The sequence below is a fragment of the Pleuronectes platessa genome, chromosome 1, assembly GCF_947347685.1.
Source record: "Pleuronectes platessa chromosome 1, fPlePla1.1, whole genome shotgun sequence".
Taxonomy (NCBI): domain Eukaryota; kingdom Metazoa; phylum Chordata; class Actinopteri; order Pleuronectiformes; family Pleuronectidae; genus Pleuronectes; species Pleuronectes platessa.
This window is the reverse complement of record NC_070626.1, coordinates 8,993,514-9,014,414: the sequence shown is the minus strand read 5'-3', so window position 1 is coordinate 9,014,414 and position 20,901 is coordinate 8,993,514. Positions and strand designations below refer to the sequence as shown.

The window sequence follows — 20,901 nt, the reverse complement described above, 5'->3', positions numbered from 1 at the left end:
TCACTGAAATAACGTAACAGTAAATTAGCAGAAGGCTTCTCTCTGTAAAAAGCTGAGTCTGTTGAGCCTCTCATTTCCGCAGCCAATTACCCGTGTTTTAGATGTGACCTTGATCCAGTGACAAGGAGACAGAAGGAGATGAAGAGGAAGAGAAAGGAAGAGGAGGGAGACATATGTGTAGTTGGGTGTGTCAACATGTGTGTGGGTGAAAGTGTGTGCCTTTTGCGGGTGTGTCTCTCCATGCTTGCCTACATTAACCTTCATCTGTGTATCTATTGTCTCTTCCTGCAGATGGTAACTGAATATGCATGTGGCCTTTTTGTGTCTCCCAACTGCTACACAGACCTAAAAACGCCTATGTGATTGTTTAAGTCATGAGAAATAACGTTTCTGTATAACATTGCTCTTGCACATATCAGTCTTTTCCTCAAGAGACACTTTACAACACACCTTGGATGTGTGAATATCTCCCATTAATAAATAACGATAGCTGTCTCCGAGCAGTCACACCATTGCTATCCAAATAGCTTTATTTTTCTGTTTGGCGAGCTCCACGCCGATGGCTTGAAACATGGTCCCACAGCTTAAACAGGGCTCTAGCCTAACTGTTTACATTGGTCAAACTGGTGCGCCCTTTCATTTAGGTGCACAGCACATAATTTAGGTAGTCCTAAAATGTTTCCCTGCTCAAAAATACCTATTATACCTTTTCTTGACAGTTCACATATACATTGGTGATTTCTTAGCTGAGGCTGGGTATCGCCACGAATTTACCAAAATGATTTGATTCAGATACACAAGGTCTAGATTTGATTTCCAATTTGATTCAATTTCGATTCAGTTAAGGATATTTCATTGTACAATACAAAATATATCAAGCATTTGGCACAGGATATATGAAACCTGCTCAGAAAACAGGATTGGATGGTTAAGATTTACGTGGTTTTAGAGGTTTGTATTGTATTAGGTTCGGGTTCCAATGAATCAATCGTTGCTATAAATATTTTTGACTCCATCCTACATCTTTCACCCAAGCTTCTCCATCTTGGTACATTCGATGTTTAGGTGACCCTGAGGACATGTTTGATTGGAGGCATCAAGTATATTGTGGAGCCTTCACTGTGCTATGTCCTCTCTCCTCCTCTGCCTTTCGTTGAAACCCTACCAGCCGGGGAGACTGCTGCCCTTCAATGAGCTGGGATCGGTTCAAGGTTTCTACAATATGAAGGAATGTGAGTCTCTCTAAATAATATTGTATAAGTACAGTCAAGACCTGCTGTGTAGGACACCTGCCCTTAGATTACTTACTTGGACTTGGTTTGAATTGACAACATCTTGATATTGTAACCGAAGGAAAATAAGGCGCCCTGCTGAAGACTCCATTAACAGGATCTCACTTCCGACCAGCTCAGAGAACAGGAAGTTGAAATGGGCAGGGAGGTGAGCGAGAAGGAGGAAGTAGCTGAAGCACATTTTCCAGTGCTTTGTATGAGGATAGGAGGGGCTGTAGCTGGAGGTCTAGTGTGATCCTAGCTTCACTCGTCACTGCTTCCCTGACTGACTGCAGCTTAATGGAGTCCGGTCAGAATAGAATCAATAAACATGGAGGATAAAAGAGCAACAAACAACCAGAGTATAATTCATAGCTCAATTATCCCATCTGAAAAGCCTCTTTTAAACTCAGTTTGATTTGCCCTGCATGTCTAAACTGTATTCTATCAATAAGAGCCTATAGATCTTAACAGAAAGTACTTCACATTAGATCCAGTATGCAAACGCTAGTTGTTTCCCACCAGCACTCTCAAAGAAACTTGTTGCACTGTGTAATTTTAGATCCATGAAAATGAAGCATCTCCTTCAGAGGGCCTGGCTACTGGCTGGCATGCTCTCTGAGAGCATCTATGGCCAAGCTCCACTGCACTTCCATATCCTGTGTTCAAACAGGAAACGGCATAATTGTAGACTATTGCAGATCTGCATTCAAACTGGCAGGGACAAATATATCTAAGGCCAGGCTGTTCTGGTGCACCCGGAGGGCACTCGCTTATTTTCTCTAAGACACTCTTTAGGTCTAAGGCAGTGCTGCTGAAACAGAGCAGCCCCACGCTCACAAGCCTACAGGCACTAGCCGGACAATAGGAGAGAGACAAGCGGAGCTATTCTTAGCGCTCTCCAGTGCTGACGGATGCCTACCAGCTACTCAAGAGCTTCAGCACCATGCTGCTCACATCACTCTTCTTAAGTTAGTCAAGTGGTACTCAGCAGGGCTAGTATTTTTTTGCACATTCAAATTAATTTGAACAAACTGCACGTCATTCAAACTTTGTTTTGAACTTGAAGACCTTGCAAAGTAAATAAGTTGACTGAAGAGTTCGTCTTCAAGTCAATGTTCCATCGCAGACTGTGGAGCAATGACACAAGGCACAAGACTTCACTGATTTCTCACAGAGAAGAATATAGTTGCAACGCCCACACTGAAATGAATATACGGTGTGTTGTCTGAGAAAGAAGGTGTGGTGCTCCTGCACTGGGTGTTATCCTACTGTATGCATCAACATAACTCCTGCTGAACATCTATGTAGAAGCCCAGGGCTCAGTTCAGTGATAATGGTACTGCTACAAAAAATAAATAAACAAGAGTGTGTTTGGGCGTGCTGCTGGAGTTGCATGCTGAAAGATGGAATCTGAAGCAGTGAGTCAGTTTTGAAAGGATTATCCGTTTATATCCCCTTTGAGACGGGATTTTACAACTTGGGAAAGTTATCATAGCAATGATATTTTACCTCAACATCATTCTTCTCAGTGCAGGGTATACTAGCTGGTGTGTGTGCTGGCATAGACTGGATTTGAGAGAATGCTCTGCTGGCTTATTTTGCCCCAGCGCTGTGGGATATGTGGAGCCAGACTCCACTCTTTTGTCAGACTATACTTTTTACTTTATTTTATCCCAAGCTGTGTTCAGAGGTACTCCTACTGCATGAATGCAATGGCCTCAATTAGATGAGCCAGGAGCTTGTATTCTCGATACAAAGCTATTACGAGTCTGAACACGGCCGTATTATTTGTATTCGAACCAAGATCAAGGACTTGCTGAGCACTTGACACCAGCACTTGATTCTTTATAATAAAAAGTAACTTCCCAGCTCTTCATGTGTTATGGTCACACATCAAAGTCTACAGCTACCAGATGTTCCATGCACAAGTGAAAGTCACTTCCTTCTCCGCTCGGCTCCTACTTGTCTCTGTGTGACAGGAGCTGCTGGTGACACTGTCATGGCAACACACCCAGTGATCTAACAGTCGTCTTTTGATATAGCGCCTCCCAGAGTGCAGCACTGCCTTGTCCTCTGCTATGCCAGATGACAGTGATATCACCACTGTTTGTGTCTTATGTGCCATTTTTCACCATCACTGTGTGCAAAATCATGTGGAACTTGACATGTTAATGTTGTGAATCTGTAAAAATCCACCATCCATCTTCCTGAGCCTGAATGTTGCTGTTTTCATTACAAATCAGTGAAAACGCGCCATATGGAAAGGAAGTTATGCGTCTTTTCTATAAGCCATCTGGGTTCCCTTTGAAAGCTACGCTGGAGTCTGATTCATGCCAGTACTCATCATATCTATTCATTCATTAATCATTTTATTTTTACACCATGCACTGATGGACTTGAACCAGGGACAGTACAGAAGATTGCTTTAAATGTCAAATTATATGTTACTTAAATTTTTCTCAAAGATAGTTTTTATTTGGTTACTGTTGGAAAACAGGGTGAAACATCATGATTGACAGCTGGGACTGACACGCGATTGCTTGTTCAATCATTATCGTACAATGGGAAGAATTAAGAGACATGTCGTCCATCTTTATTCATAATATAGGGGAATAACTCAAAGATTTGTGACTTGATGGATTAAAGCCTCTGCTCTCCATATTTCTGCGCGAGTACTAAATTACAGTTTGACATTTAGCTTCAACTCAAATCCAAGTTTGATTATCTCACAGTCAATCTAAGAATCACAGTGCTGTTAGTACTGGACTTCTACCGTGTGAATGTTCAGCTGCTTGTTGCTCTGTCAGCTTCCCCTGCATCAAAATAGCTTCAAAAGAGTTCAACTGAGACTGTTGTTGTCAGTTTCTAAAACTACTGACAAAGCTTTGAGTTATGTAAAAAGACTTCTCTGAGGCAAACCCGGTGGCCATTCACAAATTACAATGCCACTAGCACAATGTCTACTAGTGAAAGGTCTACACTGAACTCTAAAACTTCACAACTAGGCTTGTCCCAGATATATGTCTGTTTACATCAGGATGTCATCATCAGCCCTCGAGAAAATTCAAATTACCGAACCAGCATTGGAAAACAGCTGCAATCCCACTTCACCGGACAGCGCTAACTAGTAAACAACATTCCCATCAAATTCCAAGGATGGTTGGTCAAGCAATGCCACACATTAGTACTTTGTATGCTGCAGAGAGAGCACTTTACATTGCGCTTACGTTTTTTTTACACAGCAACTTTGTGTTGGTTCCTTGAGAATGATATTTGTGACTTATGTCATCACATTCAACCCCAGTTAGGCATCAGTACAAAGTTTGTATTGTAGAGTGAACTGGCAGTTAAAAGAAACGAGGGAAATATGGAAATGTGACCTACTGGGTATGCAAATATACAGTATTAGCTCACAAAAACGCTCACAGGCCTGCATGCTGTGCAAAGAGGACAGCATGGAACTGTCAACAACAGATGACTTGGGACTGCATATAATTTCCCATATGCAAAGTAGTTGAGCGCAAACACAATTTGCAACAGCATATTGACTATTATGACCATATACAGCATGACGGTTTATCAGGTGGTCGTCATGGCACAATGAAACCCTGTTGGCAAATATGCAAATACAGATGTGTGCTAAAGACTGAGGTAAGACATATTAGTGTTGCTATTCTGCACAATTTGCATTTTAGCCGTCACTGTCTCACAATTATATCAGACGTTCAGCTGAGGCTGAACCTGAGCTGCATTGAGCCAAAAAAGTGGAGGTATCAATTTTTTTTACATAACACAATCAGCCAAATCAATGATTCAACTGACAATAGTCTATTGTTTTTTCCTTCTCTTATTAGAGACCAATGATGATGATGAGCTCTAATCCTTTAGTGAAAGTAATGAATTAAAAGCTCTCCTCTTTCTGCCAATTCTAAGTGTTGTGCCCATTCTGACAAAATCCCTGCTTCTCTCTTCTCTATACAACTTCTCTCCGATCTCTACGGCATATGGCAACATCATGTTTCTGCTCAGCTGCAGCTGCCGGAGACGATCCCCTGCCATTTAACTGGGGTATGTGTACATTTGTATCCATTGGGTCTGTGAACCACACGTGACCCTGGCTCTTTTCACCACTCCCACATCTGTAGGCGTTCGGTCTATTTTTGCTTACCCAGTTTCCATTCATTATCTATACCTAGAAGGGAAGCGTGAGGCTGATATTGGCTGAGTGGAAGGACTGGTCGCCTGCCTGTCACAATGCCAACAGACAAAATAACAGTCTTGTGTAGTCAGCCGCAAAGATTCCTTTATGGTGAAAGCCTATGAGACCACCTTCATTTGTGCTCAAATAACTACTACTACTACTAACAGCAAGGAGGCTGGTGCATCACAACCGTCCGTGCAGCTCCAGATTTCACTTGGGATCACAAGATTATAGCGGGTAAAGGGTCAAGTCCAGTATGGAGCCTTTCGGGTAAGGATTGGTGAAAATTGACCCATTTGGTATTTTGCTACGATCAACAAAGAGTCTTCTATTAACCAAACCCATCGCTGCATATCCTGTGGAAGGAAACCGGAGTACCTGGTCAAATCCCACACAACACACATAGGTAGAGCAGGCAAACTACTGCACAACTGTGGAACTGCAATTGTTGTAAATTCACTTAAGAGTTTTTAAATGATACGTTTCATTTGTAACTGGCCTTTTCTCTTACACACAAATAGTAAAGCAAATCTAACATTCAAACGACATTATAATGCGATTGCGTGACCCGAACAGTCACATGTTTACATCTAAGGCCACAAGCAGACATGGCAGCCTTTGCGTGCACCATGTCTCAAGCCAACCCCGCATCAAGGAACCAAGCAGGAAGTAAGCTTCAATTGAATGCAAATGCAGAAGGATAGTGTGCCCAGAGATGGAGGCAGTTTCCCTAGACATTATTAATAAGCCTCGGTGTCCTCATGTCCTTTTCATGTGGATGAGCTGTCTCCTTGCACAGCAGCTAGCCGCTCCTGGAGCCTCCACATGCTTCAGTGATCACGTGATAAAGCAAAAACGACCACACAACACCTTTTCTCCACCACAACAAACTGAGAGATCACAATACAGTGTTTCAAAGAGATTTGTAGGAGGTGAAGTGATACTTAACAACTAAATCGTGCCCCCTGGTCGTTCATATCTACAGACACTATTGTTTAATTTAAACCACGTTCCAGAGGATTAAATATATACTCCATTAATGTTTGTATGAGAGTGCTGTTTGCTTCTTAATAGATTACAGCTGTTATACAATATTATAAAAATATGCTGCAGTATTTTTTTTCCACTGTAAAAATGTGTGGACATGCTGCGCTGGTAATTTAGACATCAGATACAACTTAATACAAATGGCATTACCTACAAGAAAAATAAAAAAGTAAAACACTTTAAGTATGGACTGATTCTTCCACCTGAAAGATATTTTTAGGATAGTACCAGAGGAAAGTTGAAGTAGGAAACTAAAGTTTGTTTAAGTACCCTGGTACGAACAGGAGCATGGAGGGGACACTGAAACCTCGAGCAGAGAGACGGGAGAGAGCTGCAAGGGATGGTAAATAATAAAGAAGATGGTAATGGCATGAACGAAGTTAAGGGAGTCTGAAGCTTACCAAGGCAGCACAACCGTGTGATTCTGCTTCTGCCATCTGCCACATGAAACATTTCTCCTGAGCTGCACCTTATTTTAAAGCTGTGGTGCCGCTTTCACTGTCCCACTGAAACTCGTCTCCCCGTTTGGCTTTTCTCTTCAACAGAGAGACAGATGGAAGCAGTCTCCTGGGTTGAGGTTTTTCAGCGGTCTTTTAAACAATTATTTAAACATTTAGTACACTAAAACTCTGCCCAGCACAACCATAGAGTTCTAGCATCCACCAGCCGCTGCACTAGAGGGTGTCATGTTGTTAATTGTTGCGGAAGGAGAGGAGTGAGAGTTTCCTTTACACAGATTAAGCAGGTGGATCAGAGGTTTTAACGAATAACCTTCAAAGTATAATTCTACAATCCTAAGACTAAAGATGGAACCAGGTATTCATTTTTCCTGCTCTTTCTCTCTAACGATTATAAGACATGATGGCTGCACAGTATGAGAATCTGCTTGAATAAATCAATCATTATCCACAGAGATGATCCCATTCTGGCATAGGTTGAAGGAATAAGGTAAAGTAGTTGTCAGAATTGGTATTGGGTCGGGAAACGGTATCGGAACATTTTGAATCATCAATGCTAGGAAGTGACAAATTAACTGCAACAAAAAACACCTAAGAGGCCTAATGATTAATAATAATAAAATATAAATGTTAATTCCTATGTTTACAGGATAAAAGACTGTTTATGCAACATTGTATAAGCAGACAAACAAAAACACACACAAGGCTGCAAACATTATCCTCGTGCAGGCCAAATGTCTGCACTACACTGAAGGTTTAAAATGATGCCAGACAACAAAAATACAAATGAGATACACTGAAATTCTGAATAGAACACAAGAGGGGGGAATAAACCCACAATGGCACCCTTTCTTTGGGGTGGAGCAGAGGAGTCATGTGCATGTCTACAGCAGTTGTGCCCTATTTTTATCTAAGTAAATGAAAAATAGAGTTGCGTGACAGATATACGTCTCGCACGCAGTCAGACAGACAGGCAGACAGGCAGACAGGTGGGTAGACAGCCATTCTTCCTCTCTCCTGCTTCTCTGACGTAACAAGTGACGGACTTGGGCTCGCCACTGATGAAAGATTACAAAACCAGGGAGGCAGGAAGTGGAAAAAAAAAGAAAGGAAGAGAGAGAGAGAGAGAGAGAGAGAGAGAAGTGCTCCCCCCTCTTGAGCTCTGGGAGGCTGCTGGACTGGAGAAAGCAGAGGGGAGGAAGGGTTGTGGTGAAGCTTATTGTTTGAGCTCTGTGTGCTGTGGTTCCAGTTTCAGCGCACACTCATCCAGCCCCGGCTATTTATATCCTCTCAATATCCGTGCAGGCGGAGGCAGGCTGCAGTCGTTTTTATCATTGCATATATTATGGAGACGCTGCATAAAAGAGTCTGCTTACTGGGGATCTTCCTGCTTCCATTACTTTCCCTACACAATTTCACCATTCATATTTGCAAAACGATGGGTGCCTATTACACATCTGTACACTGTGCTTTTTAATATAAAGTAAAGACAAATGAATCTTCTAAAAAAAGTCTAGTTGAAATCCCTTATTTTTCTGTAATCTTAGTGCTACTCAAAAATATAGGAGTAGCTTAGGAGTGGCAGTGGTTAATCCGAGCACAAGCAATATATCATTGATTTTTGCAAGTTCTTGGCCTTGTCAAGACAGATCAAAGAAAGAAAGCAGCAGAGACTGAGAAATACAGGATTTTAATCCCTCGTAGGGGTCAAGCTCAAAAGACATGGAATCCTGAATCCTGAAGCTACCATGACCTTTAGGTTTTGTTTGAGTGGCTAACTCCACAGAAGTCCTCATGGAAAATAAAGCTTTGAAAATCTACAGACTTGACCGTTACAAAACATGGTCTTTTATATTAATTCCACACAGCTCATGGAACTAGCGGTGCAGTGTAACATGGCCAATATGGGGCTGCTGCCTGGTGCTGATGACGATTAAAAGATAAAAAAAGAGCACTGGTTTGTGTCCTTCTAGGGTTATAATACAGAAATAGCTGGTTAATCTATCCGAGCACATTAGCTTATGATTAACAGAAAATTAGACCCATGTCTTGAATAGTAGGATATGAAGCTCGTCACACAAGCTTATGATGAACGTTTACTGGCGAGGGTAAAGTAATTAACAGAGAAACTGACTCATTCTCAAATGTACTGTAAATGCTGGTGTGCGTGTAGCTGCACAGACATGGCTCCATTTATCCTTTAGCTATTACAAGCGAGATGAAGAGGAAGTCTGGCTGCTGATATAGGTATGCAGGGGTGTGTGTTGCAATGCTGAATGAAACAGAGGGATAGAATAAATGAAGACGACTGTGGTTTACGTACAAAATGGTATGTTGAGGCAGACACACTCAAAAAAAAAAAAGTGGTGACACGGTGGGAGGAGGGGATGCAGGCTTGGAGCCGGAGTGTTGGGGATTCTGGGAAGCTCCGTGCTCTTCTGACAGGATATCTGCCTGGATGTCCACGCGCACAGTCGCACACACAAACACACTATCAGCCCCAGCTTATCCTGTCAATGTCACTGAACTCTCCCTGAACCACAGAGGCCCACACAACATGCCCTCATGTATATACCGTCACTTTCATACATATGCATGTACACTCTTCAACCGTGGCCTGATATGTATGCCGTCCAACAACTACTGAACTGGCTTCAAACATCCCATGGGCAAGCGAGAATGAGTGAGGAGGAAAAGGAGAAGCTGTCTGCTGTCCCTTTCATGGCCTCTCCTCCTCTTCCTCCCCCTCCTCCTTTGAAGGCCACACATGAAAACTCCTCTTTTCAGACCGGAGGAGGAAGAGGATGCAGGGAGGCAATGAACTGGGATGGAGACACAAAGAATGTCATTAGCAGCAGCCACAGCAGGGTGCTGGTACAATATGGCAGCGGCATTAGTGGTGACTGGTGCTCCAAATCTCTTTAATAAAAGAAGCATGCAGAGGCAGCAGCACTGACACCATGGAGAACATTCACACTAAAAAGAGAAGCAAGAGAGGCTCAAGGCAAAATCTAAATTTCAAATGGCACTGAAAAATATGTTTTGCTCAAAATAGAGATTATAGAGATTACCTGAGCAGTAAGTAATCCCAAACTAAGATATAAATGGCCTCTGTGCTGACTAAGCGGTTGTAGACATGGACAAAACTGAAACAGAGCTGCACTTTTTGGGGGGAAACCGAGACATTCCAGTGTTTGGTCTTATCAACCAGACCAAAGTTTTAGCAGATCACTCCATTAAATATTGGGTTGGTAATCCAGGAAAAACTATCAAGAGCAGGCTTCACTATATATATGAAAATATGCAACCGTTACATCCCAGCCCCTCAGTTCAGCCCTCTCGTCAAAGCTGTGCCCCCCCAAAAAAACATGAACGTGCACTGACTGACAACTGCTAGAAGACGACTTATCCACGACTCTAATCATGAGCAGTGAGAGCGAGGACAGGCCGGTCGCTCACTGACAGGTACACCAGCCAATCATTTCATTTGGTCCAATGGAATTGACTAGTAATGGTTATTACAGTTTGGCAATGGCCACAGAAACTGTCTTTCTTTTTCTCTCCAGATGACTATTTATTGATGACTATCGGGATATGAAAAGTATTTCTACAAATTCAATTAAAAGGTGTTATAACAAATGACGCGCTCCACCTTTCATTATTGCACATTCATTATCGTCTTTGAGTTAAATTTCAGCCCCTGCTGAATGTCTTTGCTGTTACATAACATTTTCTAACTGCAAATTATCCCCATCATTTCGGTGTTTTGTTCAACCTTGTAGGAGACCTCTTGTTCTAAAGGAAGCACATTTGAATTTCAATCAAGACTTCACAGGGAGATGGAATGAAAAGGAGATGCGAGATAGACACGGTGAGACAGAGGCATGCAGGGGGATGGAGAGACAGATATGTAGATGAGACGAAGTGAGGGAGAACGAGATGCTATAGAGGAGTGAAGGGGAGTGGTGGGTGTAGTGGCTGGAGGATGGAGACACAGACATGGAAGTGTTGAAGACTTCTTGGGTTCTTTGGCTGAAGACTGTATCTGCTGGTCCTTAATATTAACAGCAGTCATCTGTCAGTTCTAATGCCAAGCATGAATAATAGAGGCTCAACCCAACTATGCCAGCTCTCTGAATTATTAATTCACAACCACAGACTTGCATTAGCACTCGGTGTGGGGCACTTTCCACTGTGGGCTGAACGCCCGCTTAGAGGGATCCACATGTGCATCCTCACCCACAGGAAGTGACCATGCGTGTGTCTACAGAACATGAACAAAGCCATTTAACACGAGGAGATTCCTCTTTGCACGAATACTAACTGACGGGAACTGAAATTGTTCAATGACAGTATCAGATATTATAAATACAGTGATATAAAATACAAGTAGTAAAGTATTTGCTTCCCCAAATTTATATGAGATCAGAGTGATTAACTCCTGTCCTCTCAATATGTAGCAATACAATTTGTTAATCATCATTACCATTTCCACCACAATAGTAAATCCCTTGAGACAATGTTAACTAGGTCAATAGTTTCTTTTAATAGGCTACGTGAAGAATTGTAGCCTAATTAGCTGAGAGGAGATCTGCCTGACACTGCTTTGACATGTTTCACACTGTATCAGTCAAAGTGAAAATGTGAAGGCCGGGTGTCTTTGTCTAAAGCCATTTTCAGACATGACCTACGGGTAAAGTCCGGAGAACTGGGTCCGGAATTTACCCAGAGTTTTTTTTTCACACATGCACAACACAGAGGGAGGTTCTCTGCACAGACGCCTTCCCAACAGCATCAGATCCTCTGCATTATTCAGCTGAGAGGTGGAGCAGCCGGGTACAGCACGTGTTAACTCCGCTGCCAAGATGACATGATTTTCTTGACAACACACAAACATTTGACATCTTCATCTGTGCGCTTTCTAAATGAATTACGCTGCTTTCTCACCGGGAGATTTTTGTTTTCCTTTTTATGCATCTGTTGCATTTCTACAGACTTTGTACGACTAGGCCAGGCGGAGGAAGTCTGCAAATAATCCGGAGCCTCTCACTTTTACGTTCACACATGCTCCTCCTACTCCTCCGAAGAAAATATGGAAGATCTGTGGCGTTCAGAGCATGTCTGAAAGATTCTTTTAATATGTGAGAGTCAAACATACGCAGACAAAACACTGAGGCATGTATATTTAATCCTCAACAGCCTACAATAGTGGTTTGAGTTACAGGTGAGCTAAGAGGATCTTGACTCCCTTGAAAAGGACATGACCTTTTTAGAGGGAACTCCGAAACATCATTTTTGTTACAGGTTACAGACCCAGATTTTCTGTACAGTGAGGTTCAAAATCGAATGGCACTCAGAGTACATACCAGTCACTTTATTAAACAACAATTATATTCAGTAAATGCACATTTTTATTTGGATCTGCACCAAATTTCACATTCACAAAATACAAGTCCTCTAAATACTTTTTTCATCAGGACCCATGAATTATTCAATGAGAAATTAAAAAATGTTTTCAAATGCCGAAATAAAAGAAAAGTGAAAAAGAAGCATCCTGAATTCGCCCCCATCCAGATCTGCACCAACGACTTCCTCCACAAAATTTCATGATAATTGGTTTCATAGTTTTTTTAATAATCCTGCTAACAAACAAACATAGATGAATACTGTCCTTGCCAAAACTAAAAGATTTGTCCTTGTGTTTTATCAAATGTCTCCACTAATTAACACAAAGTTGTGCCTTTTCCTGCATGGCCATCCAATCACATTACACTGCCTCTTATACTTCTTTTCAACAAGTTGGGTCGGATTTGTTTGTTGCATGCAGGTCGCACAGACCGACAGATGCTCACCAGAAAATAGGTCTCCCCTGAAATCCACTGTGTAATTCAAACACTGCCTACAATGTACAAATGCACATCAACCAAAAGAACATTCTGCTGTGTTCAAGTGTAGGTTGAAAAACAGCAAATCCAGAGCCTGTGCTCACCTGTGGATGAGGACGTTGGGTGATAAGGTGATGGTAATGGCGTGGGTGAGAAACCCCATGTGGACACTGAGGCACACGTGAGGCATCACAGAGGAGAGTATCTGTGAATGCAGAGGCAGTGTTTGCAGAGGCAGTTCCTGCAAATCTTGCCTGCGGAGAACACGGCTTCGGGATTTCTTCAGTAAATTCACAGAAGCCTCACACACACACGCGCAAACTTGCACACCAGACACACAGTGCGTGCAGGGATAAGCCTCGGCCACTCTCGCAGCCCAGGGAAGGCAGCTTTAAAGAAAGTGCTGTGCAAATGGAACTAAGCAGAATGATTTTGAATTCACATTACAGTTCATTTTCAATATTTGTTAATAATAAAATAGCATACTTCATGAGAGGCAACTATGGAACTAAACAGTGTAGAATGGGACATACTGCAGAAAACATACTTTAACTGAATGAACCTCTCCCTAGGGCTGAGCAGTACGATGATTTATATCATGCCATCACAGAAATAAAAAACAACCATGGTTTCATATTATTCTATATCGTTTATTTCCTAGTGCAACAAATCACACTCTGTGATAATAACTTCTGCTATACTGTCGAGACACAATGAGGAGGTGGTAGACGGGGTTAGTGCCTTAACACAAACGTGGTTTGTTTGACACAGACAAGGAAACTGTGGTTTGAAAATAATGTTGCAGCCTGGTCCCCACACCAGACTATGAATCTCATTTACGACCTACACAAGAACCATGTCAAAACATACAGAGTCTATGAGTGAGAGCCACAACTGCAGTTGAGGGCTCAGAACAAACACAGATGTTGCAAGAAGCTTTTACCTTTGACACAACATCTGGCCAAGAACCCTGAAGACAGGAGGAGACCGTAACATCTGCAAAGACCTTTCCTCAATCTTGATATAACCTCTATCGAGATGAGATCATATTGCACCAGGCTACCTCTCCCTACTCACTCTGCCTAAATTTGCATGGTCACCTGTTTTGTAATATTTAAGGACCATTGCCGGGTCACGTGGTAGCATCAGTACGGCTAACACAGCAAAGACATACAAAAATAAAAGCAGGCCTCCAAGACAGGTTTGGTTTGTCTATCACCTGACCTGAATACTGTGCACTGATTCGCCTAAAGAAAAAACATGAACTTCCAGTGATTGGAAGAAAGAATAAAAAAATGTTTGTGTGTTTAATTACCGATTACTGCAATGACATCTCAGTGACAACATTAAGAGGCTCGTCTGCCAATATCAACACAGTCCTCTGGTTGCCCAACCAAGCTGAATGGAGGAGGTCATTTGGCACCAACCATGAAAATAATCTAAAACCCAATTTATATACAATCTCTGCCCATTACTTGACACAATGAGGTTAACAGTGAAACAAGGCGAGGGATATGCAGGGAGGGGTCCTCGTATCCTAAATGGTTGGTACATTCTTACGTTCCCAGGAGACTCAAGATGGAGTTTTGCTGAAACTTGAGACGGGTGGTTGTATTTTCCTCCGTCACTGACCCCGTCGTGGTCTACTCAGATGCTTGGACATCGCCACGAATAGCAGATAATCTCTGTGTGGGTTTGTATGTGAGTGAGTGACCAAGTAATAGTATATGGATCTGAATGGGTGTGGGTGACTGGACATGTGTGTGCATAACTCAGAGCGGTTAGAGAGCTGAATGAGACATGTTGTGTGAAAGTCAGATGTGAATGTAGAGCGAGTGGGAGAAAACAAGCTAAAGTCAGGAGGTTAGCAAAGCGCTATCAACTATAATCACCACAAAACACTCGACTGCAATAATTTCACTTCCTCATTGGGAACTGAACTAAGAAGTTTCTGAGAGGCAAAGAGAGATGCTTCAAACGGGGATGTGTATCTGGGTTTTTTCACATACAAATTCGGTTCAGTCTCGTTTATTTGGGTCCACTGAAGATTTGTTTAAAAGAAAATAAGCGATAATTTTGCAAAAATTAAGAAGAGGACATACAACTTTTTGTTACTTGTTAAAAGTATAAATAACTTAAATATAAAAATAAGTACAAAAATTTACAAAACAAACTAATATTATATATTAAACCTAACCCAACTACAATAATGTAATATTAAATAATTGTGTCAGAGCAAATAGCTCCCAATTTGTCATCAACCGTCTTTCCACATGGATGCCACTACTCCCAGATGATGTGCTCTGCATCTGAGGAGGAGACATTCCTCGATTCTAAGTTGCGGACGTGGAGGATTCTGCATCGATGCAGACAGAACATAATTTAATTATGTTTTCCTCTACGTTCATTGTTTTAGCGATGTCCCCCTACTGAAGAATTAATAACCAGAGCTGCTTCAGGATTATACAGACATACATTAAAAAGGCCTGGTGGTCCGGTGTCAGAGTCTCTGTACTCGTCACTCCCCCGCTGACCTGACCAGTCAGGACTTAAGGGTTAAGGTGATGTCATGATCCGACTTCATTCATTTATAACCAAATACATGTGGTTATCGGTTTTGTGTGTGAAGAGGGACAGAGACACACGCTATTTCAGCACAGAGCTCACCACAATGAGGTACCGAAATCTGCATTGAGATCTGGTTCCGTAGATACCAGTCGTATAGGAACCAGTGCCTGATTGGCACCGGATTTCGGTAGCCAACCAAAGCCTCACATCTCACATATTAAGCATGTGTGTTATTTAGGCGGTCACCTGACATCTAAATTCATCATGAAATGAGATGTATTGAGTTCCACCTTGATATAAAAAGTAAAGACAGTATCAGGTGGCAATTCGATAATGATATTTGTTCAAGGCGTACACTAAGCAGAGGATAGAGAGAGTCAGTGTTTACATGCACACTAATATTCACAAAAGGAGCTCTCTTCTGGATAAGGTCTTTACTGGTTGTTTCATGGATTTCCTGTTCCTAGTAAACAGTTTGTTTCAGGGAGCTGTTCAGATGGAGGTTGTTGCTCAATAGTCCTGCCGAGTTCATCGATGGCATGTTACTTAAATACTCGCAACTCGATGGAAACAGCACTTGCCCTCAATCAGCTGTAATGATTCTCATTGATTAGCACAGAATGCACAGCTTCTTCAGTGTGAGCAAAACACTTGACATTCTAGCAGCAACTCTGCCTCAAAGTGTTAAGTGCAAAAAGAAGATATAGACAATATCTCTAAATTCCCATGCCATGTAAAGAGGTTTGGGCCACAATAATCAGACAAGATTCAGGTGCTAATAGGATTTCTGTGTGCAATAAAATTCTAGATGGCCTAAAGAGGAGCACATCTGTGTACCTCTAAATCAATCATTCTGCAGCTATCTATGCATTCATATCCAGCCACATACCTCTCAGTAAATCTGGGTTCATTAACTGGTGTATGAGAAATATGCGCAGATGTAGGACACAGTCAACAATAAACATCTCTACACTGCGTAGATCTTCTGCCTTAATCTCTCATCTGAAAAACAGCAGGGGGGGAAAGTTGCCTTTATGAAAAAGACAGCCTGAGGGGAGTTCTATGCATAGATATGATCAAACAGAATTGTGCTTTAAAAAGGAAAACCCAGTGTTAAAGTAAACCTAATTCAGGTCACCCTCTGTGACGTCATCAGAGCAGACACGTTTGCTGTCACCGTATCTTTGAAGTCGATCTGACAGCTCAATTGCACAAAAATATTCCCCCCCCCCCCCCCCCCCCCCCCCCCCCCCCCCCCCCCGCTGAGACGGAATTCATTGTCACCAACATCATCATCAGTGATTCCTTCTGTATTCTTTTTAGGACCGTCACGATCATGGCAAGAGGCTTTTGTTTCTCTACAAACGGAGATATATTCCATCAACATCACACTGTGCACTTCAGTGAACTAGGAATAGGTGATCAGACAGTGGGGGTAAGCAGGGGATGTCCCAAATACAAATGACATGTTGACACAGGTCTACGGTACTTTCTACTTCCTGCTCGGCTAATGAACATTTGTCTAAAATTCAGAAATACTTGATCCTCCATATACTGTATGTACCTGACAGTGTGTATGTGACACACTCTCCACAAATAATGCAATAAAATGATCTGATGTTACAAGGTGGTCTTTGTCGTGGATGAAGCACAGATGTGTCTTTTACTGTGTGTGAGTGTGTGTATATATGCATGTAATTATATAGGAGGTAGTTGTAGAGTAGTCCAGCTCTTTTCCTAAACTGAAAATGTATCCTTCTGCTTGTTATTTCCAGTCAGCTCTTGCACAGCGCTAAAACACAGACTGATGTAATTCATCGGGCTGTAACGATTCTCAAGCCGAAATCCAAATCACGATCCAAATGTACACGGTTTTGGTTCACGATACACAAAGTCAGAACCGCAAGAGGCGCCCAATCCCAATCACTGCCCCAGCAGGTGCAGCTTGTTGTGCATGTGTGTGTGTGTGTCCAATCACACTCCGATCAAATCACAACCCCATGTAATCTCAACCAACACACAGAAGTGACTATAGTAGATTCTGAGCAGCGAGGTCAAAGAGGATCATCAGTTTTACCTTTACAAAAGCGTGTTGTCAACACTCAGGAGCAGATTCTTAATTTAATATTGTCTTAGTTATTTTTGTTGTATCGTTTTTTTGTGATTGAACTGAACTATGTTGGGCTTGTGGGACAGATGTGGAGACTCTGGGAGACACACACCCTCACCTCTTTCTTATTCTTTTGGCAATTTTTGTTTATGTAGTTTAATGGGAATTCAAGTCCAACATGTTCTTTTGTGTTCTTCTCTTTACTGTGCCACACATGTTGGTGTTTTAATAAAAGCCACAAATTTCCCCCGCTTTTTCTTAAGCACCCACTACACTGAGAATCCTGCTAATCTGTCATTCAAATAAGAATCCATTGTGTGGTGCTGGTTCGCACAGTGGGGGGCTCTGGGAATAGAGGCGGGTTGGTTAGTGAAGGACAAGCAGGGACCAATAAGCTATAACGAAGCTGCATGGTGACTTGGCAGTTTTGGGTGATTTATGATATGGGCCTGAGGAATTCTTCACTATGCCATTTCTAAATTATTACCTCAGGTAGAACATGGTTATGTGGATAATAAACCATTTCAGCTGGTTACAGGAGCTTGTGGGGGTTGTCTGGCTGTTGCCTGACAGATCAGACGTTGTTATTATTACAGCAGGCACGCTGCCACACCAAGGGATTTTAAGGGGTAAAAAAACCTACTTTGACTTTAGTCATTCACTTTTGTGGACAGTTGCATCATCCTTAAAAAGTTTATGCAAAGTGTTCAAAACAAGAACATTTCTCCTTGATGCAGGGATGAAGTCCCTACAGTTTAAACTCCAACACAGTTTCACCAGCATCAAACAGTTTAAAAAAGGAAACAAAAACAAGACATGAATTTGTCTGAAAGGCACATTCTCGTATTGCCAAATTCTTGAGTTAACAATGTCGCTGTGTGAAGCCCTTCTCAGTGAGGAAGCTTTTGGATGCTGTGGGTGTAGTGCAAGACCAGGCATGTGTCAGGCCTCGAGCTCTGCTCATTGCCTACATTGTGCAGCCAGCCAGCAGGCGTGGCGGCAGACGCCTCCCGGCCTTCAAGGGGCTGCCTAACTGACCACTCGCTGACCAGATGGAGAGGCCACACTGAGTTTGCGAGCAAGATGGCAGCTACAATGCCACTATTCTACTGAGAAGCATGATCACCAGGATGGAGGGTGTGAAGGGGGGGGGGGGGGCTATATCACAGCTCAGCGGGCGCCGCACAGAAACAAAGAAGTTGGAATGACACTTTAAGAAAGAAACAAATGAGGAACACTGATGATCTGATGTACACTTTTCCACTATTATTACAAGTGTTTGCTTGGATTACTGCTACAGTGTAGAAAGTGGTCAATGTAGTTAAAAGAGGGCAAAAACAAAACGTCAAACAGGCATGCACTAAATATGTTTGTCAAATTATATAATTCCAATGGAAACCTCAGTGATGCCCCAAATGAACTCAAGCCAAACTGTGAGAGACTTAAAGATCATAAACTTTGTTGAAATGGCCGAACAGAAACAATGAGTTGGTTAGAAGATTAGACAACCATTCATTTAAATAAACGATTAATTAATAACTTCATTTAAGCTATATCACTCAATTTTACTGGTTCCAACTTCTCTCATGTGAGTATTTACAGTTTTTAGCAGAGTTTTGAGCTGGAATGTGAGCAAAACAGGCAATTTAAACACATCAATTATGGGAAAGTGTAGCCGGCATTTGTAATTACTTTGACGTTTCATGTTATAAACAAGTCATTGACTAATAAAGACAGTAAATAAGCAGATTAATAATCATTTAGTAGCATTACTGACAATAATCTGGTTAGGAGTAGGCCTATTAGGCTTCTCCCTAACAGGAAAGAGAGAGACAGTGGTGTCTGGTATACGCAAATTACAAAAACCGCTTTGATCATCACTCAGCTGACACAATGCAACTGTTGTACAGTCCACAACAAGTGTGTACGGTGCTACTGATGCACCTACTCTGTCTCTACAGTGGTGTAAAAAGAGGAAGCAGTGCAGGTGCAGTGCAGATCTGCTGTCAGTTCCACTTTCCATCACCCTTCCTAAATAAGTAGACCGTGGCAGTGCTTGCGACTTTGCATCGTGCAATGTCTAGAATGAACTTGCATAGCTCAGAGTGGGGCACATATCTATCATACACAGTGACAGATACGATATAGTGCAAAATAATTATTAATAATAATAAAATAATAATACCTTTTACAGGTATTAAACACAGTGACCCAGGCTGCTGAAATGCAGACGATCATGTAGTGACTGACCTGAATGCCTCTACGCAGAGGGACACTGCCTACAGTGCAGAGTATAAGTCTCGCACCATCTGTGATGTCCTGTTGCTCATGAGCGTCAATATACTGTTAATCTCTGCACCAAAGGCACCATGATAAATCTCCACACTGTTGTTGTGCTGGCTGATTAAAGAGACAGTGGGCATTGGAGGAAAAAGGGCTGGAGGGGAAAAATGAACTAAATGCCGGCATTGTGTTGAGATCAGCAGGGCCTTGGACGGGCTTCAAATGTGCAATGAGATGGTCAGTGTACAGACAGAGGAACCAGCACTTCCCAGCTGAGTACATTTGACACACTCAGAGCTTAGCTTGAGACAGTAGCAGCTTAAAGGATCGACCGGACAGCGATTTGATTTTTCTCCCCCACCTCAACACAACTCATCACTGAAAAGGAAGAGAGTGGACATGAAGCCAGGCCTTCAGACTTGTCCTGTCCCTTCTAGTCCACGCCAGGCTTCATCTCGATTAGACTACTCCGATCGAGTCAGTCAGTGAAACGGAGAGAGCTATTGACAAACAGGGGACAGGTGGAGAAAGAACTGACTTCACAGATGGAGGGGTGTATGGTCTCACTACATAGAGCTGAGTCACATGGTGTTTACAACACTGGGACAGTGTGCTGAAATAAAACAATTAGAGCTATTTCTTTCTGCATAGAAAAGACGTTTAATCATACAAAGGGCCTTAATTGCCACCTATCTCATTAAAAGACCCTTCAGGCATTATGTTGGACATCCTAGCGTGACGACAGCAGGTTAGACCCGACAGACGCAGCATATGGATCTCTAACACGTTGCAGTCTAGTTCCCCATATTCTTTAGGGGATAATGAATGCAAAGCTCTCACAAACCCCACTTTGCCCCAGTCAGATTTCTCTGATGGAAAACCCAAATCCACCTTGCTGCTTCATCAGCACTCACTGGGATCCACATGGCATTTAAGACCGATAGGCTGCAATACAAGATCTATTTAGTAACAACTTGTATAGCTGATTGTTGGATGGGTTTTTAATCAACCGAAAAAAATTATATACAATCTAGATGCAATTCTGAGGACAAATTTGTGCAAGTGAGACAGAAAA

At 42.2% G+C, this 20,901-nt stretch overlaps 1 protein-coding gene across 2 annotated transcripts in view; it reads right to left on the bottom strand.

Moving 5' to 3' along the window:
• Positions 1-20,901, bottom strand: part of LOC128439063 (tyrosine-protein kinase CSK) — a 39,739-nt gene that overhangs the window by 16,340 nt on the left and 2,498 nt on the right. The window contains exon 1 of one of the 2 annotated variants that reach the window (XM_053421898.1): positions 1,309-1,332. The exons of the other annotated variant lie outside the window; for it this stretch is intronic. The gene's annotated coding sequence lies outside the window, so the exon portion shown is untranslated. Of the gene's footprint in view, positions 1-1,308; positions 1,333-20,901 lie in introns of those variants that run through there. 2 annotated transcript variants of the gene reach the window in all.